Source organism: Oryctolagus cuniculus, chromosome 10, assembly GCF_051225735.1.
Source record: "Oryctolagus cuniculus isolate XC-2025 breed Fujian yellow rabbit chromosome 10, ASM5122573v1, whole genome shotgun sequence".
Lineage (NCBI taxonomy): Eukaryota > Metazoa > Chordata > Mammalia > Lagomorpha > Leporidae > Oryctolagus > Oryctolagus cuniculus.
In genome coordinates this window covers 27,297,576-27,323,286 of record NC_142876.1, presented here as the reverse complement: position 1 = coordinate 27,323,286, position 25,711 = coordinate 27,297,576, and the positions used below count along the sequence as shown (strand labels likewise).

At 47.3% G+C, this 25,711-nt stretch overlaps 1 long non-coding RNA gene across 4 annotated transcripts in view; it reads left to right on the top strand.

Annotated features, from left to right (window-relative positions):
- The first annotated feature begins 14,531 nt into the window (after positions 1-14,531).
- The window catches only part of LOC127492378 (uncharacterized), a 169,628-nt gene continuing 158,448 nt past the window's right edge, over positions 14,532-25,711 (top strand). For 2 of the 4 annotated variants that reach the window (XR_016214539.1, XR_016214536.1), the window contains exon 1: positions 14,761-15,147. This is a non-coding gene — a long non-coding RNA (uncharacterized LOC127492378). Of the gene's footprint in view, positions 15,148-25,711 lie in introns of all 4 variants that reach the window. The other 2 variants (XR_016214537.1, XR_016214538.1) reach the window with 2 other exon arrangements.

Genomic DNA, 25,711 nt, shown 5'->3' with positions numbered 1-25,711 from the left:
TTCCATAGTATTTATGGTCAATTTAAAAAAAAGAGGCTTGGTAATCACCATTACCACTAGCAGGAGCCTATAGAAGAGATTTCTCAGAAAAGATAACATGAAGTGAGTTTAGAGAGTGCTTTTCTGCATGGACTGTGGCAGTTGATATGGCCCTGGAGGTATCTGAAGTGGGAAGTAGGCTGGGCAGTCCACAATGGCATGGCAACGAGAGGGGGCAGCAAAGTGAGAAGAGGCCTCACTTCTCCCTTGGGGAGGGGTATGTGGGTTTTTGTCCATGGGGTGATTGGGATGCTCTCCCTTCCCTTCATCTCTTCCCAACAGTTCCAAAGTAACCCACTAGCTCTCAAAAGGCCAGTTCCCTTATGGTTTCTTGCCTACCTGGGCTCTTTTTAACTCCCAACACCACAGCTTCCTCCAATCCAAGTCTTTGCAATACAGATAGCCCTGAGCTCAGGGAAGGCAGAAGCATGATCTTGACTTAGATAGAATTGGACTTTAAAGGCTTGCATGTTAAATGGTTCCCATGCCCAAACATGACAGGAACGCTATGGCATCTGCCTGGATCCTGGGTAAGGGCAGGGGATGGAGAACTGATGAAACACACTTGAAGGTCGTGGTGGGGAGGAAGGAAATCACACAGCTTTGTCTTTGTACTCCACCACGCTCAGCCTGTTCCATAATCACTCCAAAATGCATCGATCAAGGGTGGAAAAGCATACATTGAAACATTTTCTGAAATCATCTCTGAGTGATGAGGGTATAGGTACTTTTTAACATCTTATTTGTATCTTTCCCGTAGAGTTGTCAAAATTTCCAAAGTAAATTTGTAAACTTGTGTGACTTAAGAAAAAAATTTAAAAATAAAAAAATCCCTAAACAGTACTAGTAAAAAACAAGACATATAAATGAAAGGTGTAGAGGAGATGGCTTCAGAGACTAGAGAAGAAGCGAGACTAAGACCAAACCTTTAAAAGGGAAGTGTCTCCTTCTTATGTCAGGAGAACCACACTGTATCCGTATTTCTGTGGAAATTGCCTTTTGTTTCTCGGAGACCCTCTTAATTTTCATTTCTCCACAGTAGGCCTGGCTCTTGCCAGCTCTTCTTAGAATACTGCAGTGACCTCATAATCCATGCAGAGGGAGACAGAACCAAGCTCCACACTGTTGACTGGACTATCTTCTCCAACCATACCTTCCTCTTTGTTCACCTCTTCCCAATTGCTCCAAAACCAACCTCTAGCTTTGATAAGGCCATTTTCTTCATCGTCTCTTATACAAGGCCAAACTTAACCCTACCTGGGCTACAGTTAATTCCCAACAACCAAAAGGACCTCTCTGTCTCATTAAATTGTCACCATTCTGTAGAGCTCAACTTGGGTCTAGCCCTTTCATTTCAGAGAGTAATAGGTACATGGTTTGGTAGTTGGCTACAGTGAAAAAGTGAGTTCTTTACTTTTCATATATGCAAAGAATTATAAACTCCACCAGTGTCAGAACTGTGCCCTGTACTTGTGTGTGTGTGTGTGTGCATTATGCGTATAGCCTCATGTGATACATTGTTTAGCACATAATCTCAGAAAACACTGGTGAATGAATTGCCTCTCAGTAATTATCATGGACCTATTTATTTTGTTAATTCATTATCAAAGCTCTTAGGATTCTGAAACTTGAAATAGTCCCTTTTGAATGTGGTGAACTTTCTAAATCATCTTTTCTCTTTTTTCACTTAGGTATGTGGCCACGTAGAAGTAATTTCACATCACAGTATCTTAAATAGAGTAACAGAGTAGACTTAGATGAGAGCAGAATAAGACAATAGACCTAGATAGAAGAGCCCTTATTTAAAACCACTGGTACTCGCAATGAAAAGAAACTTTCATAGTGCTATTATTACTTTAAAAATTACTTTCTGAGTTTCCAAACAAGGGCTATTAAAAATATAGACAGCTTTTTCACACTTCCTCCCACTCTATCTTCGAGGAAAACCTATTTTTTTCCTTTATCTTTCTGAACAGATTGAAGGGAATAAAAGAGGCTCATGCTTATTTTCTCCTCACCTAAATTTTCCCATTATAAGTAAATTTGCCCTGACTCCACATAAGTATTAATTAAAGAGCAAGAGAGAGAGAGAGAGAGAGAGAGAGAGAGAGAGAGATTAGACACAGAGCAAGAGGTCAGGGATTTTCTCAGGTCCTTGGAAGGGCCCTGGCCAACAGGACTATCAAACACTAAATATTTCTGTGAGCTGCATATTTCAGAAGTCTGGTCTAGGGCGTTGATTGGATCTGACCTCGTTAAGATCAGTGCTGATCACAATACTGAGCTAGCTGTAGTGTTTAGGCGTTTTTGTTAAGCCCCTACTCCAACCGTTCACTTTGGAGCAAGGTTTGTGGTATAGACCAGACAGGAGCTGTGTACTCCCTCCAGCTGGACTCTCACCACCAGGGCCTATCCTGTGCCCCAAGTAGCAGCTTAGGGGAACCAGTCTGAGTATCTGGGTGAGCCCCAATCCCTGAGGCAGCGAGCCCCTCTGTACTTTCCTCCCTGAAAACCTGCCTGACCTCCCAGGTCCATGCCCACCCTGCTCCCCCTACTCCCTTTAAAAAAAATTCAACTCTTAGGCTTCTGACGATTCCCTACCATTGGGTGGGCAGGTTGCAGAGGGTGAAAGGCAGGCTGTTCTGCTGCTGATGGCCCGGCAGAGGTAAGCACTGGGCTGGAATTCAGAACCCTCTTCCCCGTGGAAACCTCGCTCTACTGTTAGGTAGGTTCTGTGGCTGGTTTAGAACTCAGAAGGGGGATGTGGGTCAAGTGGACTTCTGTGATTTCTCTTGGGCACCCATCCATTCCTTTTCAGTTGTTTCCTTAGAAAATGGCCCTGAGTTCCAAACACTTGACCATGAATCACTTTTGTGTGTGTGGAGAAAGCACTGGGGACCTAAATTATTTGTCTGCTGTGAATCCAGACAGGTGTGGGTCCCTTTGAAGGGCTTAGCTCATACCACCCTTGCTCTAGGCCTGGGACTCTTGAGCTGTTAAGGAAACCACATACACCATAGAGTGAGCATCCCAAAAAGAAATAACAGATCTGAGAGGAGAGTGTGCACAGGAGCTTGGTACAAGATCCTGAGGGTGGTGGGGCAGAAGGACAGGTAAGGGTGAAGTTTTCTAGGCCTGTTGGCCCAGCCCCATAGAGATTTTAACAGTGTTTTATCAAGTCAGTTTCCATAGCCAGAGCCATTTGCAAGAGGGTTGTAACAAAAAGCAAGTAGAACAATGAACTCTAGAGAGTTCCCTTAGAAATGGAGGCCAGGGCTAGCGTTATCTTTTGATTAGTAATAGGGCCTGCTGTAAAGGTGTGTGTATTGGGGGGGGGTATTCCACAGTTCAGCTGGAACAAAATGGATGTTCCTTGCCTATAGCCAAGACCACACCAATCTGATAATGACAGAGGTGTAACAATAGCAGCAAAGAAAGTTGGAAGCCACATGAAATGATGAAAGAAATAGAGGCCATCATAGGGAGCAGAGGAAATGTTCATGGCCATTTCTGAATCTGGGTGGGAGCCTACAGGTTCAGGGAAGAGGGTCAAAGGACGGAGATCCATAGAGGGAGATCAGGGGATCTCATCTCAATTTATCAAATTTTGTCCTTTTGACTGTGTCCTGGGAACTTGGTTGTTCTCATAGATCCCTTGGTGCTAGTCCAGGATCAAGCATAAAGCACCCCTCAAAAAATGCTACTGAAAGCCTAGACAAATAAAATGAAATAAAATATACTTGGCACCTAATAAAAATGACTAAATACATTGAGGTTCAGACAGAAGACAAAAGACTTCCTGTGCTGCTGTACTGAAGACACGTTCTATGTAGGTCTGGAGCCCAGTTTTACCCTTTGTTGTTTAACATTATAGCTGTTGACGGTGCCCATCCCATCTCGGCCCGCAGAGCAGCACTACAGACTTATGAAGAGAAACCAGCCACCGCTTTGGTTGTTTAAAAGTGGTTTTATGGTCCGCTGGGGGCACCAAGCCTTTTCCTCCTAAATGAGGTTGGGGTGGGTAACAACGTGGAGGGTAAGGTGATGACGGCAGTGCTGGTGCACATAGGGGTAGGAGGAAATTTTGATGAGGGGTGTGATGTGTAGTCTGGCCATGACTCCTGCAGCCAGGAAGCCTTCTCCCAAAAGTTGAGAGTGTAGTGCCACTGCGGCAATGGGCCCTTATGCATCCTAACCATCTTCTCCCCCCACTGCTGTTGTCACTGTCTTCATCCAGGCCCTCATTAACCCCGCCTTCTACCTGGGCTCCTTCCGGTCCCATCTCTGCTCCATCCATCCTCCACGCAGCGGCTGGAGGAAGACCTCTGAAACCGCAGACCCCACTTTATCAGCACAATGCTGCTTCCTGCGGCCCTTTCCATTCCTCTTTTCATTTCACACTGCATTGATTGACAGCAGCGAGCTATTCCTCACACACACACCATCGCAGGCTCTCGCTTCGCAGGCTTTGCTCCTGGGGCAGGCATGTGGTCTGCTTCCATTGACTGTGCCTGAAATACGATCTCAGTACTTCACTTCACACAAGATGAAGCCCACACTTTTAAGGTCTCCATTTTCTCCCTACCCTTTCAAACATCCCAGAATCATTGCTTCAGCCAGACTGTTCTATAACATTTATGGTTACCTACAACCTCTTTCTCCTTCTGGTGGTTGTTTATACTGACCTCTGCCAGCAGAGCCCTGTATGTCTCTATCCATTCATTAATGCCTTCGCTGAGGCATTCCAACCCCAGTGATTTCTTGCTCTTCCAATCTCCGAGTTCTTGTTGTTTGGACTCATTGCATTGGACTGAATATTGGTTTGGCTCTTCATGAGTATGTCCTACCTCTGCCACAAATTTCCAAGCTCTGTGAGAGTAAAGACCATGCCTCAAGTTCCTAAGCATGCCTAACTGGCTGTCTTGTACATGGTGGGTACTTAGTGGATATTTGTGGTTCTTCATCTATTGGATCTACTCTCTTCCCTTAGGTCATGGTGGCCCCACATTTTGGTGAGCTTTTATTAAATGAGTTCAGAGAAGACAGGCCAGTAAATTTTAACTTCCAAATGTAGAAGTTACTCAAGGTCAAATTCCTCAGTTCCCCAAAAGGGGATAATAACTTTTATGGGGTGCCTAGCAACAGTCTTAAGTTCTACTGAGCAAGTCCCAGGAGCCTGTAACTTTTGTGTCAATGAGAATTATAATTACTGAGAACAATTAGAATGCTGTGGAAACCATGAATATTACAATTCATGCATCTGTAAAATTGCCATTTCAAGGCTCATGAAAGATACAAGCTTAAAACAAAGGAGAACACAAAAAGCTTTGAACTAGATTTCTTGTCACAATAAAGAAAGTTACTTTAAGGTAGTTGGGACTATTTAATTCTTTTTACACATATTCCGGTTTGTTTCTGAGTATTTCAGCTTCATGAGACTCTTCTGGTATTCTTATTTTTCTACTCAAAATTCTCTTATCTATATTCATGGTTTTATTATGCTTTTGATAAAAATTCTAATCAATACCTTGTGCAACTTGATATGTAATGCATTTTTTCTTCTAAAGATCTTGGACACAAATTATATGTCATTTATCTTCCCCTAGAATTTAGCGTCTTTTCCATTGTAAGCGACAAAATACTTGGCTTATGCAGAAGGGAATTAATGACTCATTTAAAGCTGGAAGTGTAAGGCTAGATCAAGCCACAAGCACGGCTGGGATTAGACCTGAAAAGATATCATACGTATTTGGGTTCTTGCCATCTTTTGCCTTCCAAGTGTTGCCTGAAGTCATAGGCATCATGTGGCAGCAAGAGGGAGGTGACAACTCTGAGTCCTTGAAGCCCTTTATCCCAAGCTTCAAGGCAGCACAAAGAAGGATGCTCTTCCGTAGACATCTCAGTGAATGCGTCTCATTGATTCTCTGTGTTGATGTGTCCACCCTAAATCAATTACCGTGGACTTGGTGGAGGGGCAGGGTAGGCACCCCCTCTCCGTAAGGGTGTGAACTGCTCCACCAGATTCTCGTGGACTGAGAATGTGGATGAACTGATGGTCTTCCGGAAATGCACTTACTCAGCTCTGAGGAGCAATCAGCCTTGTTGACCACATCCTCTTTGAATATATTTTGTTGGCTTTTGTGATGCCTCAGATTTGCCTTCTTTTATCTGGTCATTATATCCTTTCTCTGGTCATTAGATGTTCTAGTCTCTCTAGGCTAGATCCTAGATACTCTGCTAATTGGTGTCCCTTCTAGGGGATTTCATTCATATCCAGGGCCACCTACTAACCAAGGATGAAATTCCCTCTGCAGTCAGAGGCCCTTTGCACTCTTGTACTCCACTTCTGTCTCCAGCCGCCTATTTGGTTTCTCTACTTGGCTCTTTTAAGGTCACTTCCGACTCAGCACGTTCAAAACCATATCTCCTGTCCTTCAAACAAATCTGTCTGAATGACACAGATGGAGATGTTACCCAGTATCACGCATCACGCTAACCTAGAAATTCAGAAGAAGCAGAGGGATTCTCAGGCACTGAGAGTGGCTCACCAGGTCCTGCCTTCCTCCTCCAGACCTGCACTTCTGCCACACTTAAGTGAGGTTTGCTCTGGGTGACAGTCCAGTCATGAACCATCTCTGTATGTCGGGGAGCTGCTGTGCTGTGGCTTTGAAAACACTCCAAATACTTACATAGTTTGCTCCGTGCGTAACCAGTTTTGTGGTGACAAACTCAGAGCATGCTCCCCACTCCCCCTGACAACGTGATGTCTCCCCTTATCGGATTACATGTGTGACTTACTGACCTCAACTACTGGACTTCAAAATACGGTCGTATGTTGCTTGAAAAACAAATACAACAAGCCCGTTCTGAGTGCAGTGTTGCTTGCGGTACATTGAACCACTCACTATCCATCCAGGTCAGCAAGCCAGAAACTTCAGCACCATCTTCCACATGTCTGTGATGCCATGATGTACAGACTTTTTCACCCATAGGCCCCGGCTCCCAGCTCCTGCAGCCCTGGTAATTTCCAAAGTGACTAGGACAATAAGGCAAAATATTTTGCCTTTTGTCTTCTGTTCTTGCAATAGCTTCAGAGTCATAAAGAAAAGATAAGGGTTTTGTTATTTACAACAAGCCCTTTCAAAGGCACCTGAGCTTATTTCAAGAAGGTGATGGTTGGAGACTCCCTAGACAGTCACAGGGTGGGAGCCTGGGTGCCAGAGGAAGCAGCATTATGCTCAGAGAGCTGGGATCTCAGCCCCACTCCCTGACTCCTAGGGAGACAGAGGGTTTAAGTTGAGTGCCAATGGCCAATGGTTTAATCAGTGATGCCTACATAATGAAGCATCTATAAAAAGCAAAAAAGAACTGGGTTCGGATAGCTGAACATGTTTGAGATTCAAGTGCCTGGAGAGGGAATGGAAGCTTCATGCTCTTCCCCACTTACTTCACCCTATCCATCTCTTTATCTGGGATTCATCGATATCCTTTGTGGGGCAGGTGTCATGGTGCAGCAGGTTAAACTGTCACTTTGGAAGCCCACATCTCATATCGGAATGCCACTTTGAGTCTTGGCTACTCTGCTTTTTTTTTTTTTTTTATAAATATTTATTCATGTATTCGAAAGGCAGAGTTACACAGAGAGAGGAGAGGCAGAGAGAGAGAGAGTCTTCCATCCGTTGATTCACTCCCCAAATGGCCACAATGGCCAGAGCTGAACTGATCCGAAGCCAGGAGCCAGGAGCTTCTTTTGGGTCTCCCACACAGGTGTGCCATCTTCTACTGCTTTCCAAGGCCACAGCAGAGAGCTGGATCAGAAGTGGAGCAGCTAGGACTCGAACTGGCACCCAGCACAGCAGGCAGGGCTTTAACCTGCTGTGCCACAGCGCTGGCCCCGCTACTCTGCTTCTAATCCAGGTCGCTGATAATGTGCCCAGGAACTAGCAAATATTGCCTTTAGTACTTGAGTTTCTGCCACCCATGTGGGAGAACTGGATGGAGTTCCTGCGTCCAGGCTTCAGTCTAGCCCAGACCTGGATGTTGTGTCCATTTGGCAGAGTGAACCAGCAAATGGAAGATGTCTCTCTTTCTGTCACTCTGCCTTTCAAATGGATAAACTCATATGTACCTAAATACATCTTATAAAATACTTGGTAATATGTTAAGTGTTTCCTTTAGTCCTATGAGCCATTCCAGCAAACTGAATCTGTGGAAGGGGTTGTGGGAACCCTGACTTCAGTCAGAAGTGCAGGAAAAGCAACCTGGAGCTTACCACTGGCACCTGAAGTACGGTTGCAGGGGATGGTCTTAGGGTCTGAGCCCTCAACCTGTGGAATCGGATGCTATCTCCAGGTAGATAGAACCAAAACTGAATCGGATCAGTGTCTGCCCAGCTGGTGTCCACTATGGAACTGATAGCTTGCTTGGTGCATGGTGTTGCGGTGGATTCACTCTGAGAGGAGGAGCGCTGTGGGGGCAAGAGGCAGGGAGTCACCACACAGACCCCGTGGAGCCAGGTAAAAGCAGGACAGAGGCAGAAGCCTGCAGACTCGTTTATTTCAGTTGGTACAGCAGCTTAAATAGCCAAGGCAGCCAATCCGGTCAAGGGGCGGTCTATGTCTTAACCAATCACAGCCTGTTGCCAGGCAGTTTCCAAAGCCATCCAATCACAGCCTGTTGCCAGGCAGGCTCCGTTGCCAGGTGGTTTTCAAAGCCATCCAATCACAGCCTGTTGCCAGGCAGGCTCCGTTATCAGTGGCCATCTTGGTATTGCCTTCTCATTCCACCACAGCATGGTGTCAGAGCAGTCTGTGTTGTGAAAGAACAGGACAAATTGAGTTGGTTTCTTCTACACAGTGTCCATTGCCTTTACTCCCCATTGCTTTGCTGATCGGTTGTGGAGTCCTACAAACTCTGCCCCTGCATCTCTCAAGTCCTTCCCCTTCTCTCACTTTTACACTCATTCCTTATTCCAAGCCATTATCTTTAGTCATCTGATCACCACACAACTTCTCAGCTCTTCTTCCAAATCTTCTTTTCTTTTCTTTTCTTTTTTATTTGACAGGTAGAGTTATAGACAGTGAGAGAGAGACAGAGAGAAAGGTCTTCCTTCTGTTGGTTCACCCCCCAAATGGCAGCCATGGCCGGTGCTGTGCCAGTCTGAAGCCAGGAGCCAGGTGCTTCCTCCTGGTCTCCCATGTGGATGCAACAGCCCAAACACTTGGGCCATCCTCCACTTCCCTCCCGGGCTACAGCAGAACGCTGGACTGGAAAAGGAGCAACCGGGACTAGAACCCAGCACCCATATCAGATGCCGTTGCCACAGGTGGAGGATTAACCAAGTGAGCCAGGGCGCTGGCCCCAAATCTACTTTTCTTTGGTAGAGTGTATGTTTTCAGAATGCAAGTTCAAAGACTTTCCATGCACAACAAAGCTCCTCCCATGGTCTAAACAACTTCGCTAATAGGACTTTTTCCTGCCCATCATCACCCAAACTCTCCATCACCCCTCCTTGCCTTCTGTCTTCCAGCCTGGTGGTCTCTGTTCACTTACACACACACACACACACACACACAGAGGACAATGGCCCCTAAAGTTGTCTATATTTTAATCACGAACACCCCGGAACGTGTTGCTTTATGTGGCAGATGGACTTCGGAGATGTGATTCAGTTAGGGACCTTGGGTTGGGGAGCTCACCCAGCTGGGCCCCGTGTAACCACAAAGGGCACCCGAAGAGGGGACCAGGATGATCAGAGGCAGAGAAGGGGCCGCGATGACGGAAGCGAGGAGGGGGTGATGAGCCAAGGGACGGGGAGGCCTTCGATAACCGGAAAAGGCAAGGCGAAGGACGCTCCCTGAGAACTTCCGGAAGGCACGCGACCTGGGCAGTGCTGTGATTTCTAGGACTTCTGAACTCTAGGATCACTCACTGGTGGTGTTTTGAGTTTGTGGTAATTCGCTACAGCGGTAACAGAAAACAAAGAGATAAACCATGGGTCGGAATCTCTTCAGTGTGTCCTTCCAGAGAGACTCTTACCCTGCCATGCGTTAGCTTGTGCCTCAAGGTTGCCCTGTGGGGTCCTCGCCATCCGGGTCTCTCGCCTTCCGGTCCTGGTGGGCGTGGCCAGTAGGACGCATGCGCAGGCTACAGAAGCGTGAGGGCGGGTGTTCGCCTCCCTGTGACCGTGCCGCTGAAACTCTGCCGGCTGGTTGTACTCGTCTCCTGCAGGCCACAGCTCCTGTCAGATGTCCTTCCTCATTCGTGTATGGTTCTAGAAACTGCTTTATGCCCTGCCCCCCCCCCCCCCCCAGCTGGGGTGGTAGTAGTTTACGGCTCCCTGCTCTTGCTAGTCTATGGTACTGCGTTATTCTGTACTATTTTCCCCATAGCCTGGCCTCATCTTGGTCAATAGTCTCTTTATTAAATACTCCTCACATTGCCCAATTTGAAAGGACCATCTGTTTCCCCACAGGATGCTGACTCATACAGACCTTCTTCTATTCCCTTCTGCCTCAGGGCCTTGGTAAATGCTGCTTCCTTTGCCAGGAAAGCTCTTCACCCCAACCGCACTCTCTTCCTGCATTAATCTTCAGAATTCTGCAGAAGCACTTCCTAGAGAAGGTCCTGCCCCCGCCTCAGTCGGGGTCAGACACTATCCACCTCACCACACGATGTAGCTGCGCACGACACCATGTATCTGTGCACGTGTACTCCACACATTTATCACAGCTGGAGCTGCAGGGTTGTTTGTGAGTGCACCGAATTACTGTCTATCTTTCCCTCAAAAGCTGTATTATCGTGCATGCAACAGTAGCCTCTCGAGTCACCGACTATTGCACCATTGGACTGGGTCTAGCATAACCAAAGAACCGAGTTTTAAATTTTACCTAGTTTAAATTTAAGACCGAATAATAAAATTAATGGAAAAACCGGTAAGCATGTTTGAAGCTCCTACGGCTTGTGAATCTACTTTATCAACTCTAACGTTTATGAAATCTAAATGCAAATCAAGTACTTATGATGAAATTGCGGGTCTGAATAGAGATGGGCTGTATAAAATACACACTAGGTTTCAGAGACTTACTCCAAAAAGGAACATATTGTCTCATTAGTAATTTCACAATATTAATTAGAAGTTGAAACAATAATGTTTTGCATCTATTGAACCAAATAAAATACATTATTATAATCAGTTTCACTTGTTTCTTCCTTATTATTTATCTGTTTGAATTTTTTTTAAAGAAATCATTTGTTTGAGAGGCAGATAGAAAAAGCAGGCTGCTGGTTCACTCTCCACGTGCTTGCAATGGCCAGGGTTGGGCCAGGCTGAAGCTGAGAGCTAGAAGCTCAGTCTGGGTCTCTTACACGGAGGGTGGTGGGGGGCAGGGACCCAAGCACTTGAGCCGCCCCTCTGCAGCCCGGGGTCTTATGAGCAGGAAGCTGGAGTCAGGAGTGGAGCCGGGAATCTGAACCTAGATGCTCCAGTATGACACATAGCAGTCTTAATTGGGCTACATGCCTGCCTCATGGGTCTTTTTACCTTTTTAAACCATGGCTACTAAAAAATTTAAAACAGCATGTGTGGCGTCATCTCTCTGGGACAGTGAGTGCTTCTCCAGATTAGAGCATGGCAGCCACGCTAGACCTTCTCTTGTGATGGGGTAGTGTGTGTCCTGGCTGTACAGGAGGACACTGCTGCACCTGGCAGGAAGCGGGCTTTTAGGGGGTTTCGAAGGGTAAGGGCCAACAATGCCAAAAAGGCTCAGGGCACTCAGATGAAGGTACTTCAAAAAGTTCGAGGAAACTGGAGTTGCAAGGTGTTTGTTTTGGTGCCAACATTTTGAAACCCATGCGTAGTTTTTTTTTTTTTTTCATGGTATTTATTTTCTACTACCTTTTTGAAGACCTATCTCACTAGGACCACGTCAGGGCTGCTACTTGTCCCCTCCCCACAGTGTCTGTTTCTTCTGCATGATTTTTCCTTCCTTCTCCCCAGCAAGGTCACACTTGTCTTTCACTCTGATTTCACCCAGTCTAATCCTTGGGAGTCTTACCTAAGACCCTGCATCCAACTAGGAGTGTTTATTTTACGCTGGCTGGAGTCTGCTTACCCTAAGGGACTCCTCCTACAAGGGAGATGAGGGAGATGAGCTTGGTTGCGGTGAGAAACAGGTCATTTGTGGGGAGGAAGTCAGCTATGCTCCTTAGACCTCTGCATTTTGGGTCATCCTCTCCCCCTTTCCAGCCTTTGTTTCCCCGAAAGAACCCTTTTATTTAAGGAATACAAACTTCATGCATTTCATCAATACCACTTTAGGAACATAGTGATTCTTCCCACCATACCCATCCTCCCATCCCTCTTCCTCCTCCCTCTCCTATTTCAGTCTGATTTTTTACTAAGATCTATTTTGAATTAACTTTATACACAGGTTAACTCTATACTAAATAAAGAGTTCAACAAATTGCATGGAAAAAAAAAACCAACCTGTTCCTCAACAGTCGAAACAAGGTCAGCTCTTTTCAACTCAAAACATCCTCCGCCTGTGGAACTCACCTCTAGCTCTCTGCCAGGCTTTCTTCTCCCCTAGAAGATCCGTGCACAGCTGCAGGCAAGACCCTGACTTTATGATTTTTAGGATGAAGGCCCTTTGAGTGCCCATACTGTCTGTGTGTGATTGGTATCTCTGTGAGGTCTGAGTGACCCGCAGGCTCACAGGGACTCCCCTGGCTGCCCAGCCCTGCCGCTATGCACATCTCCCTGTGCTGTTCGCAGATCTCACACAAGCCAGATCCAGTAGCTTATTCTCATTCATTCCATCTTTACACTTCCTTTAGTGCAATGACCTACTTAAGCTAAAGGGAAATACAAACCCCCAAGGAAATGTGCTGACAGCTGTTTCCTGGGTAGAATTAGGTTGGGCATGTGTCTGCGAGAAGCCTGGGAGCTCTAAGAATCGTTCTGGCTGGAGATGGAAGTGGAAAAGAAGGGAGAGAAGGTTACAGAAAAAAAGGTGTCAGACGACAAGTGTTCTAGAGAAGTGACTGGAGACTGAAGGTGGCAGGGAGGGCTGAGGTTTCCCTCTGACGTCTAGTCCCTCGTCTCAGTTTCCTGCCTAGAAGTTCTGCTCCTTACGGTCATGGTCTCAGGAACATCAGGGTCCAGAAACACAGAGTAAGCCAAATAATTATCGAAAAAATAACCTCGTATTTCTTTTTTAGGCTAATAATGTTTTGACGTGTAACTAACAGCCGTGTTTGGGAAACAATTTAAGGATAAAGGATTATAGGTGGAAACAGTTTTAAACCACGCACAGGAACACCTGCTTATCTTGGATTTGCCTCACTTCCCCATGACATGGGTGGTTTAGACTATGTAATGGCTGATGCCTTTCAGCTTTTAAATTTCTTGAAACACATAAGATTATTTACCTATTAGCTAGGGTATCTCATAATTCCCATTATTTAGTAAAGCAGTTAACAAGTAGATTGATCTGTGATTTTTTTCTTTAAAAATTATTTGAAACACTCACACACACATACACACACAAACATAGACATAGAGAAGGAAGGTCCCCTTTGCTGGTCCACTCCACAAACACCTGCCATAGCTGAGGGCAATCTAGGTCTTCCACGGAGGTGGCAGGAACTTAATAACTTGAGCCATTGCTACTGCCTTCCAGGGTGTGCACTGGTAGGAAGTGGAAGTCAGGAACCAGCTCTGGGAGTTGAACCCAGGTACTCTGGTGTGGGATGAGGGCATCTTTACTGCTATGCTAAATACCTCCTCTCCCTTTCCCTTTCCCTTTTTTGGTGGAGGAATTTTGTAGGATGGCCAACAGGTAAGACACAAAAAAGACGTATGATTCAAACAAGCGACCAAAGCAAATGGGCCTTTGAATTATGGACAACTGATTATTTATGAGCTATAGCATCCTTGTGGAAACCTCTGGAATGAGTCACAGGGCCCATTGTTCTAGGCGTTCAATTCTGTATCTATTTGTGTAGGGTGGGGGGGTTCCACCTACCTCCTAACAAGCCAGAAACTCTAGACTGAGCCCTAAAATGCACTTTGCATGCTGTCTTCATTCCACTGTAACATTGTGAAAGGAGTGGGCACTGAATAATATTTGGTGCTAGATTCCTCAGTAAACTATCTGGTATTAGTAGGAAGAGCAGTCAAAACTAGTTCCAATATATAAAATAGTTTTAGGTCAATTTGTAAGCTGTAAAGTGTTAGAGGATTTAGATCTCAAAGGGTATTTGATCTAATACTAACACCTATGGATGAAAAGAAGATAAAATGAATTGCCCAAGGTTACAAGTTAATTACAATGGTGCAAAGTCAGAAGCAGAAAATACCATTACATTTGCAGGTATGTGGTCTTCCTACTACATGAGGGCATTGCAAAAAGATCACGGAGTTGAGCTGGCGTCGTGGTGCAGGGGTTACGCCCACACCCCATTCTAAAGTCCTGGCTGTTCTGCTTCCCATCCAGCTTCCTGCTAATGCACCTGGGTGTGGGGAGCAACTCGGACTAGACTAAGTTACTGGAATTAAGACTTATTCTATGCATCTGCTCTCCCACAATATGGCGCTGAGAAGGGAGAAACAGCTTCTACTCAGCTGCCTCCAGTTCAACCAATAAACAGCAGGACCTGCTCCTGATTGGAGGAGAGCAGTGTACTCGGCGTGTGGGTAGCAGAGTTGGGATTGGTGGAAGAGGACTATAAAGGAGGAGAGAGACAACATGCACCAGGAACATCTAAGGGGAACATCTAAGAGGAACACCTGTGCAGCCCCCGAGAGAGCCGGCCGGCGGTGTGCCGCTCCCCTGCTGAAGTGGGGAATGTGGCCAGGGGGAACCGCCCTTCCACGGAGGTGGAAGGGACAGCAGCCAACCCGGGAAGAACCAGCAGCAAACCCGGGGAGGGCCGAGCAGACAGAAGAACAGCGCAAGGTCCTGTGTCGTTCCTCCACGAAGACGGGGAGCGACACCTGGGAGAACAAAGATGAACCAGGTACTTGGGCCTCTGCTACTCACCTTCGAGATCCTAATGGAGCTGCAGGCTCCTGGCTCGAGTGCCTAGAACTCTGCCTTGCATATAGTAAGTATTCAATAAATTTGTGTTTAGTTGAATTAAAGGAACTATCTAGTGAGAGATTTTCTTGAGCATAGACATTGTATTTTTATCAAATATCTTTTCAGCATCCATGGGAATAATTATATGATTATTTTCTCATTTCATTTCTGACATGGTAAATTATATATTGAGTTTCATAATACTGAAATATCCTTGTATTCCTGCAATAAGCCCCATGTTGAAATGCTGTATTATTCTCTTTGAGCTGCCTGACTTTGTTTGCTATTATGCTTATTATATTTAGGTTTTTGAATTGAAACTGAAAGTGATATTGCTGTGAAGTCTTGACATATATACTTGATTGGCTTTGTTATCACTATTATGCTAGTTTCAAAAATAATTTACAACCCCCTTATTCCACTTTTTTATAATGCTCTGAAGTAGTTCAAATAGAATTGAGTTGATTTTTCTTTAAAGTATAATTATTCATGCATTTTCATGATATAATCTCTGGATCTTCCACTTTTGTATTTGTTATGCTCAGTATTATAAATACAGTAATATTATTTTGCATTTCCATATTCAAAATTAAATTGGATTTAATTATCTCAAGAAACTATTAAGAACAAATCATCCCACCTGCATATCCTTTTTCTTTTGATTCTTTGGCTAAGACAGCAGAAGAGATGATGTATTGTGCATGGGTTACACTTGGCCACAGCTGAGAATAGAACTAGTCCAGGATGTCGCAGGCCCAGGGCAAAGGGCCATCGGGAACTGTTTTGGGGTTAGCAAAGTGGGTCTCCTAGGTGGTTTCAGCAATCTATTGGTGATAGAGTTCCAGATCCTTCCAGACAAGGTGTAGACAGTAGCAGGCAGTCCAACAAAGTGTATCCATGTTCCAGGGTCCCACTCTTCTCGCTTCTGCTCCTTTGTTCATTAAGGGTGCACAGCCAGCAGTTCACATGGGTCTCTGTCTCACCTTTCTTCTGTGCATCAGCCAATGCATTTGCTTCCTCCTCTACTTGGCTCTGAAGGTACTGAGGTTTCCAAGAACATGGCACTAAAGCTGAGAGAGGTATACCTCCTTTTTAACCCAATTTCAGTTAATGAGAGTATAAGTTAGCATAGTTGGGTTTCCCTCTCAACATACATTTTACTAGCCATCTACTAATGTGGTGGATTGAGAGTGTACGCTTGAAAACAGCCTATCTAGGATTATTGTCTAGTGCGAGCTCGAGTTTCCTCATCTGTAAAAGGGGGATATAACTGAGGGGAGTGTTATGGTACGGGGGGTTAAGCTGCTGCTTGCAACACTGGGATCCCATACCAGAGTGTCCATTTGAGTCCTGGCTACTCAGCTTCTGATCCAGCTTCCTGCTAATGTGCCTGAGAGACAGTGGATGACACTGTCTCTGTCCCTGCCACTCAGGTGGGATGGAGTTTTTGGCTCCTGGCTTTGGCCTGGCCTGGTCCTGGCTGTTGCAGCCATTTGGGAAATGAACCAGCAGAAGGAAGATCTCTTTTTTCCCCATTTCTTGTTCTCTGTCACTCTGCTTCCAAATAAATAGATAAAGCTTTTTTTTTTTAATGGGCATCATAACAACATCTGCTATTTTTATGGTTGTTTTGAAGAGTAAATGAATTAATAAAAATATATAAAGTACCTGGAACAGCTTCTGGCATTCAGTACTTGTTAGCAGTTTTTACTGTGGCTTTGTAGAAACAATGATATGCATTATACAGAGTCAGCCCTTAAGTTGCTCATGGTAAGGTGGAGAGTCAGGAAAAATAATGTACAGGGCCAGTGGAGTGTGCCAGAGATGTCGATGAGGGCGCACAGGGCCACACGGGAGCATGAAGCAGGTGCACCGGACCTCAGGTGGTCCAGACAAGGAGAATCTCTGGCTTCAGGGCTGCATGGGCAGAAGGAGTCAGTGGTGGGGAAGCTGGGAGTTGGAAGTGTTTGCCTGGAGTGAGCCCTGTGAAGGGGAGCTGGTGAGCTGGTGGGAGAGGGGGCAGTGGGTAGATGATGCAGGATTTCTCCTATGCCGGAGGACTAAGATCCCTACTCCCTGAAGGCTCCTGAGCGCTTTGAAGCATCCCAGGAGGAGCAGTATGTGATACGGAAGAGGCACAAGGAATGCGTATGCACACGAACAAACGAATGAAGCTTCTTTCATTGTCTTGGTGGGAGAACAGGGAGTCGGCCTGAACTTAGGGAGCGCAAGCTTCCAGGGGAGTGGTGCTGTGATTTTGTTCCCCAGGGGGCGCTGTAATAGGAGGAGGGGCTGCTGGGTAAAGACGTCAGGGCTATTGATACTAGCCTACCACAGTCCCCTTCCCAGAGAAGAAACCATCAGGTCCAAAGTATTCTCACTGCAGTGCCAAGGCTGAGAAACCTGCTGTAAAGAGACAGTGAGAAATGGGCTGCAGGAGGAGGTGATAAGCACCCATATCGTGCCCTTAACGCCCCACAAGTATTCTGAACTATTCTGTGTGGGTGATCCTGGACCTGGTGGGGAGTCTGCCTGCCCTGCCCATGCAGGGGGTTGAGAGGACTTGGCACGCTATGCCCTCCAGGAGGGACCCCAAAACCCGACTGCTGGCAGGTGGCGGGAACCCCAGGCACTTTTCCCCACCCCCACTCCCTGTTAAAGGGCCCCGTCATTGCCAATCAGGCAAACAGCTCCGGAGTGGTGGCCCAGGCCCGTTAGGACCACCTGGAAAGCTACCCGAGCTACGTGACCTTCAAGCTGATTGGAGAAGCATAGAGCCGCCAATATCGGTTCTATCCTATAGAATTAGTGTTGCCCTGAATTAGTTACGCCCCTCCTGCCTGTCCTTTAAAAGGTGTGCTTGACTGTTAATAAAACGCACATGTTCACCCACACCTGTCTCTGGTGCTTCTTGGGAAGAACCCCATTGCCCCATCCTGGCAGTGCGCGGGCCTCACGGTTAGAGCCAGCAACTCTATAGGCCGTGAGCAAGCCAGTGAAGGTTTCTGGGCAGGAAGTATTGACGAAGGTCACTTCCAGGAGGCTTTATCTGGCTTTGGTGCAGGGCCCTTTGGAGGTGGGAGAGACTGGTGGCAGGAGAGGATCACGGGAAAGCTGCTGTGATGGTTCAGACTCCAACGGGAGGTGCCTCAGTGGCTGGCAGGGACGTAGTGAAAACCGGTGGCCACAGGAGGCCTGGAGGGAGCTCTCCTGGAAGGAGATGAAGTGCTTTAGAGCAAACGCGCATTGCAAGGTAACGTGCACATCACATGGAAATATCTCCACGCCGGTAAGAAGACGGGAACCTGGAGTGACAGGCAAAATATTGGCGGAAGACTGAGGACCAAGCATGGTCCACAGCATCTCTTCTCTTTTCCTGTTTTATTATTTTTTTTCTCTTAAAAAAAAAAAAAAAAAACTCCAGTTTCTCAACATTGTGGTAAATGAGAGGGACAGAGACAGGGGTGTTCCCAGGTATCCAGACTCCATCATATTCAAGGCTCTTATCAATTGCTGGTTGAGTGGATGGGCAGGAACCAAGCTACGTGAGATGTAATCATGGCCTCCCAGGGTCTGCATTGAAAGGAAGCTGGAATCAGGAAGTGGCACATTGATGGTACCGGGAAGACGGAGTTGGGAAGTGAACACTGGTGCATCGATGGTACCCGGAAGATGGAGGGGGGAGGTGAACACTGGTGCATTGATGGGGGACCTGGGTGTTGAACCACTAGACTATCTGCTTGCTTCCTAACTCCTACTTTTATTGGATCCTGGGTACTGCCTTCCTGGATGAGTTTCCTCTGTATCTTACTAGTATCTTTCTTCTCCATATACTGTATTAACCACATTATTTCTAGAGCTTTGCAAATTGAATATTTTTTTTAAAAAAGATTTTATTTATTTACTTGAAAGGCAGAGTTACAGAGAATGAGCAAGGAAGAGACAGAGAGAGGTCTTCCATCTGCTGGTTCATTTCCCAAATTGTCAAAATGGCTGGTGCGGGCCAGGCCAACGTCAGCAGCCAGGAGCTTCTTCTGGGTTTCCTTTGTGGGTACAGAGGCTCAAGGAATTGGGCCATCTTCTGTTGCTTTCCCAGGCCGTTAGCAGGGAGCTGGATGGGAAAGTGGAGCATCCAGGACTTGAACCGGCACCCATATGGGATGCTGGCACTGCAGGTGGCAGCTTTACCTGCTACGCCAAAACACCGTCCCCCCCCCCCCCTTTTTTTTTTAAGATTTATATATTTATTTGAAAGAGTCACACAGAGAGAAGGAGAGGCAGAGAGAGAGAGAGGGGTTCATTAAGTTTTTTTTTAAAAAAAGATTTTATTTATTTGAGAGGTAGAGTTACAGACAGTGAAAGGGAGAGACATAGAGAGGTCTTTCATCCGTTGGTTCACTCCCCAAAAGGCCAGCAACAGCCAGAGCTGAGCTGATCCAGAGCCAGGAGCCAGGAGCTTCTTCCGGGTCTCCCACGTGGGTGCAGAGGCCCAAGGACCTGGGCCATCTTCCACTGCTTTCCCAGGCCATAGCTGGGAGCTGGATGGGGAAGTGGAGCAGCCGGGACTAGAATCGGCTCCCATATGGGATGCCGGCGCCACAGGCAGATTTACCTATTGCGCCACAGTGCCAGCCCCCAGTCATTAAGTTTTTTTAAGTGAATATCTACACAGCTAATGTTTTAAATGGTTATTATACAGTGGATACGGGCTGTATCTTTTGGGTCTCTTTTAACAAGAATTTTAAGTAAAAATACCATGTCATAAAAAATAGATGCTTTTAAATTTGAAACTCAAGGTAACTTTATAAAGCAGGATTTATTAGCCTCTTCCACAGGGAGCGAGCTGGAGCCCAGGGAGCTGACTGTCCAGGGTGTCCGAGGGAAATGGTAGCACCAGGCTGCGGCTCCATCACTCTTCTTTCTGTCTCAGCTGCTGTAGCATCCATGGAGTCATGAGATAGATTATTGTGTGTGAATGTGTGTGTTCCCCATGTTTTCCCCTTTCTTTTCACAATTAGCTCTATAGTAGTAATGACTTCTACTTTTGCCTTGGAGATTATTCTATATCAGAACACATAGAGGGGCCAGCGCTGTGGTGTAGCGGGTAAAGCCACTGCCTGCTGTGCCGGCATCCCACATGGGCACAGGTTCAAGTCCCAGCTACTCCACTTCCGATCCAGCTCTCTGCTGTGGCCTGGGGTAGCAGTAGAAGATGGCCCAAGTGCTTGGGCTCCTGCACCCGCATGGGAGACCAGGAAGAAGCTCCTGGCTCCTAGCCTTGATCAGCACAGCCTTTGCCTTTGCGGCCATCTGGGGAGAGAACCGTTGGACGGAAGACCTCTTTCGCTCTCTCTGCCTCTGCCTCTCTGTAACTTTTAAATGAATAAATTAAAAAAATAAAAGAACACATAGGATATCTTGTCATTCTTTTTAGTGGGTATATATTTTATTTTTTTTAAAACACAATCCAAAATTAGATTGTTTTTTTTTTTTCTTTTTCTTTTTTTTTTTTTTTTGACAGGCAGAGTGGACAGTGAGAGAGAGAGAGACAGAGCCCAATGGCCGCCGTAGCCAGTGCGCAGCAGCCGGCGCACCACACTGATCCGAAGCCAGGAGCCAGGTGCTTCTCCTGGTCTCCCATGGGGTGCAGGGCCCAAGCACTTGGGCCATCCTCCACTGCCTTCCTGGGCCATAGCAGAGAGCTGGCCTGGAAGAGGAGCAACCGGGACAGAATCTGGGGCCCCGACCAGGACTAGAACCCGGGGTGCTGGCGCCGCTAGGCGGAGGATTAGCCTATTGAGCCACGGCGCTGGCCTACATTTTATTTTATTGAATGTTTTATTTGTTTAGTTAGCATTTAAGGTTTTTCCACTATCCTTTTCATTTTTAAAAAAAATGCTTCATTTTATTTTATTTTTATTTGAGAGGTGTATATATATCTATATGTTTGTATCTATATGTGCATATGTATATATATGGGGGGTGGAGGGAGTGAGAAAGAGAGCACGAGAGAGCGAGCACAAGAGTGTATCCACTATAGCTTCAGTCCCAGATACCTGCAGTGGGGAGTGGGCAAGGCCAGGTCAAGGCTGGGAGCCAGGAACTCAATCCAGTAGCAGGGACTCACTCATGTGAGCCATCTCCACCGCCTCCCAGGGTCTGCATTAACAGGAGTCTGGAGCCAGCAGGCAGAGCTGGGAAATGAACCCTGTTCTTGTGATACGGAACATTAGTGTCTCACTGGTGACGTAACTGCTAGCACAAATGCCTATCTGTCCCCTTGCCCGGTCTTTCTCTGGGATACAATGCTGTTATGGAAAACCTTGTGCATACATCATTCTGCACATAAGGGACAAGTAGAACTGGAGGATAAATCTCTAGAGGTGGAGCGCCTGGGTCCAAGGGCATGTGGGGCTACAATTTTGATAGAAATCGCAAATCTTCAGCCACAGAGAGCACACTAAATCCACACTCACAAACAATACACACTGGGTTATTTTGTCGTTAAACGTTTTTCTTGCTTATTTTCTGATAGATAAAGCCTAACTTTTTGCACTTTTTATCGTGTGGCTGAGTGTGTTTTCATATGTTCAAGAGCCATTTATATCTGATTTAAAAAACCAATTGCTAATAGGCTGGCGCCGTGGCTCACTAGGCTAATCCTCCACCTGTGGTGCCAGCACTCCGGGTTCTAGTCCCGGTTGGGGCGCCAGTTCTGTCCCGGTTGCTCCTCTTCCAGGCCAGCTCTCTGCTGTGGCCTGGGAAGGCAGTAGAGGATGGCTCAAGTCCTTTTGCCCTGCACCCGCATGGGAGACCAGGAGGAAGCACCTGGCTCCTGGCTTCGGATCGGCACGGTGTGCCGGCCATAGCGGCCATTTAGGGGGTGAACCAACAGAAGGAAGACCTTTCTGTCTCTCTGTCTCTCTGTCTCACTGTCTAACTCCGCCTGTCAAAAAAATTTGTGTTTTTACCGTCCTTCCGAGCCTTTGTGAACCCAGGAAAGTCCAGTTGGTTGAGGCCTGTGGGTCAGTAGCCTCCTGCCAGTGGGCAGGACCTCGGCCTTCCTCCCTATTCATGATGCTTACTGGACGCTTGCCCAAGAGTTCCCTGTGCTTGGGACTCGGCAAGAGCTCCACTGGGATGGAGGGTGTCTCAGCCCTGCAGAGCCCCTCATCTCCTGCTCTTGCTGTTTTTCCTCCTGCACTACCTTCACCTGCCTCAGACAGCTGATGGGCAGGGGCTGCTGTCACTCTCCACCTTCCACCCTGGCCGCCGGTTCAGCCATCCACGATGAGGAGGCATCACTCCTCTGAGAGAGAGTACATGCATCAGGCACTTTGTGGGGGGAGCATCCCTGCAGTCTTGTGTTAACAGTTGATGGATTGTTACATCAGAGGGGCACAGACTTGACCTAATTATGGAATCTGGGAGGCGGGCCTAGTGGGAAGTCTTTAGGTCACTGGGGGTTACCCCCTGCAAGATACTTCTCACAAAATGATTTTTTTTTGAGATTTTTTATTTATTTGAAAGGCAGAGTTAGAGAGAGAGGGAGAGACAAAGAGAAAGCTTCCACCTGCTGCTTCACTCCCCAAATAGCCGTAACAGCCAGGGCTGGGCCAGACTGAAGCCAGGAGCTTCTTCCAGCTCTCCCATGTGGGTGCAGGGGCCTGCACACTTGGGCCGTCCTCAGCTGCTTTTCTCAGGCACATTAGCATAGATGCTAGATCAGAAATGTAGCAGCCGGGACTTGAACTGGTGACCATATGGGATGCTGGCATCGCAGGTGGTGGCTCTACTTGCTATGCCACAGTGCCAGCTCCTCATCTCAGGTATTTTAATTAAAGTGATGAAAACCTGGCTAATACACAGAAAAAGGATGAGTTTTCTTTCTCTTTTGGACCTGGAGAATCAACTTCTCTTGCTCTCAGACCTCAGAGACCCCTGGTTCTTGGTCCTTGGACTCTGGAACGCCACACATTCAGCCCAGGATCTCCGGCCTACTGCCTTGGCCTGGGCGTTACGCTGCTGGCTTCCCTCGTTCTCCAGCTTGCAGCTGGCATATTGTGGGATGTCTTGGCTTCCCTAGACCTGTGAGCCAGTTCTCTTAATAAATCTTCTCCTGTATGTATATATTCTATTGATCTCTCTCTGGGGTACCAGACCAATGTGGGCAGTGAGTAGAGGAGCCAGCATGCCATCTCCGTTGCACTCAGAAGTGCTTGCAGCTAACTGCACTTGGAGGTGGTACTAAATGGACCTCTGGGGTTTGCTCTTTGGTGGCTTTTGGTTGCTGTGATCTCTCTGTAGCTCATGTGCGCCTTGTTGTCTTAGTTTGCTTGGATGAAAACATGACTGCCTCTGATAATTGGCCAGGTCTATTTTCTGGGGCTGAGTGGAGGGCAGGAAACACTGTAGGGGTTTCCTATTGTAGGACACAGAGACCATGGGCATCCAGGGCTTGAGTTTTCTCTTCACATCCCTTCTTTCTAAGCAGTAGTAGGGCTGAGAGGCTGGAGGAGGCCAATAAATTTCTCACACCTCCCTCTGTGTAGAACCATCGCCTCCATTCAGCACTCACTGCCCTGGCTGAACCCACCTGCACCTGCACCTCACTTGGGTAATTTTCCTCGCTGGAGTCTCCTTGTCCTTGTTGCCTTGTGACTTCTACCAGGGATGTCAGGTGGAAGTGGATCTCTCACACTGTTCGGTCTCAGAAGATTCCCCAAGGGGTTCCCAAGGTCTAGCAGATCAAGGACTACAACCAGCCCATTGAATAAGGGTTCGTGAACCTTCCTTACTTTATACCGGGGGTAAGGAAGGCCAAAGGGTGTGTGGCCAGCTGCACAAGCTGACTGGCTGGGCCTTAACCCTGGCACTGCTGAGCCATCCATTATGTAGTCCGCCCCCTGATCAAAGCCGTGCTCTGTGATCTTGCCTGGAGGCATGACAAAGGATTTTTTTCCCCAAAGAAATCTTTTACTTAACGAGTACAAACTTCCTAAGTACAACTTTAGGAATATAGTGATTCTTCTCAGCAGTGGCTCCTCAGGCCCCTGGCAATGCCACACTTGGCAGTCAGCAGTCACAGCTCCTCTTCCAGCGGTGCTACCCAACTCTGCTTTTCTCCCACCCTGACCACCCTGGTAGCTCCGATCCTGGATTCTGGTCCTGCTTTGTGGCTGTTCCCCAGAGCGCACAGCCACACCCTAGAGGCGTTCATCAGCAGAGCTGTTCTCTGTCCCTAGGGACACAGACAGGACTAAGAGATCATGTATTTGGGAGGGGTGGGTGGGGCTGGGATTGCAGCCCGGAACAGCAGGTCAACTCCACAAGGATTCAGTTGCCTGTTTCTCCCAGGCTGGAAGTGTCCTCTTTACCTCTAGCTGTGAGCTGCAGGCAGAATTTTTTTTTTTTTTAAGATTTATTTGAAATGCAGAGTTACAGAGAGGCAAAGAGAGAGAGAGAGAGTGAGAGAGCGAGAGAGTGAGAAGCAGGAGAGAGGTCTTCCATCTGCTGGTTCACTCCCCAAATGGCCGCAACAGTCGGAGCTGGGCAGATCTGAAACCAGGAGACTGGAGCTTCTTCCAGGTTCCCACACAGGTGCAGAGGCCTGGGCACCTGGACCTTCTTTTACTGCTTTCCCAGGCCACAGCAGAGAGCTGGATTGGAAGTGGAGCAGCCGGGACTTGAACCGGCACTCGTATGGGATTCTGGCACGGCAGACCAGAGCCTCAGTCCGCTGAGCCACAGCGCCGGCCCCTGTGAGCAGGAATTTAACCCAGGCTGCCTGCCTGCAGTCGGGGCTCTGGTTTATCTCTTGAAGCACTTCCGGTCTCGGAGATAGGTAAGTCTGTTCTACAGGTAGACGTGAACACACACACAGGTGCACGTGAAAGTTCCATGGTTTTGGAAATAGAAGAAAATCATTCCCAACAGCAGTTTCATTTCGTAACTTGCGGAGCCAACAATTTCTTTGCCAGAAAATGGGGCTGTTTCTGAAGGACACAGTGTGTGAGGGCTGATCCTAGTCTGTTCTGGATGCCATAACAAAATACCATAGAGCAGAAAGAAACTGACCGCTCACTGTTCTGGAGGCTGGAAAGATTCAGTGTCTGCTGAGGGCTCGCTTCCTCATGGACAGCACCTTTTGGCCATGTCCACCCTGGGGAACTGCTCCCTCCAGCCTCTCATGCAGGAGCATGAATACCATTCAAGACACATGCATGACCTGCCCCAAGTCCCATCACACGGGGGATTACATTTCAGCATGTAAACTTGGGAGGGGTGGTGCACACACATTCCGGTTCGCGTCTGCTAACGCGTGTGACCTCAGGAAAGTCACGTCAGGCTTGGAGCCTCAGGTTTTCTCACCATCTGTCAGTGATGGGGAGGCCTGGTGGTCTCAGGGGTTCACCCAGTCAGCAACCGCTCACAGAGGCGAGCCTGCTAACCTTCACCAGTGCAAATCACCGCGGGCAGAGCGTCCAGCCCCATAGCAGTGAGAACATATCTTTCCTACGCATGGTCTGCCACCATGGTCCATTGAGCCTCGTTGACATTTTGGATCCTGTGATCCCTTGTTGTGAGGG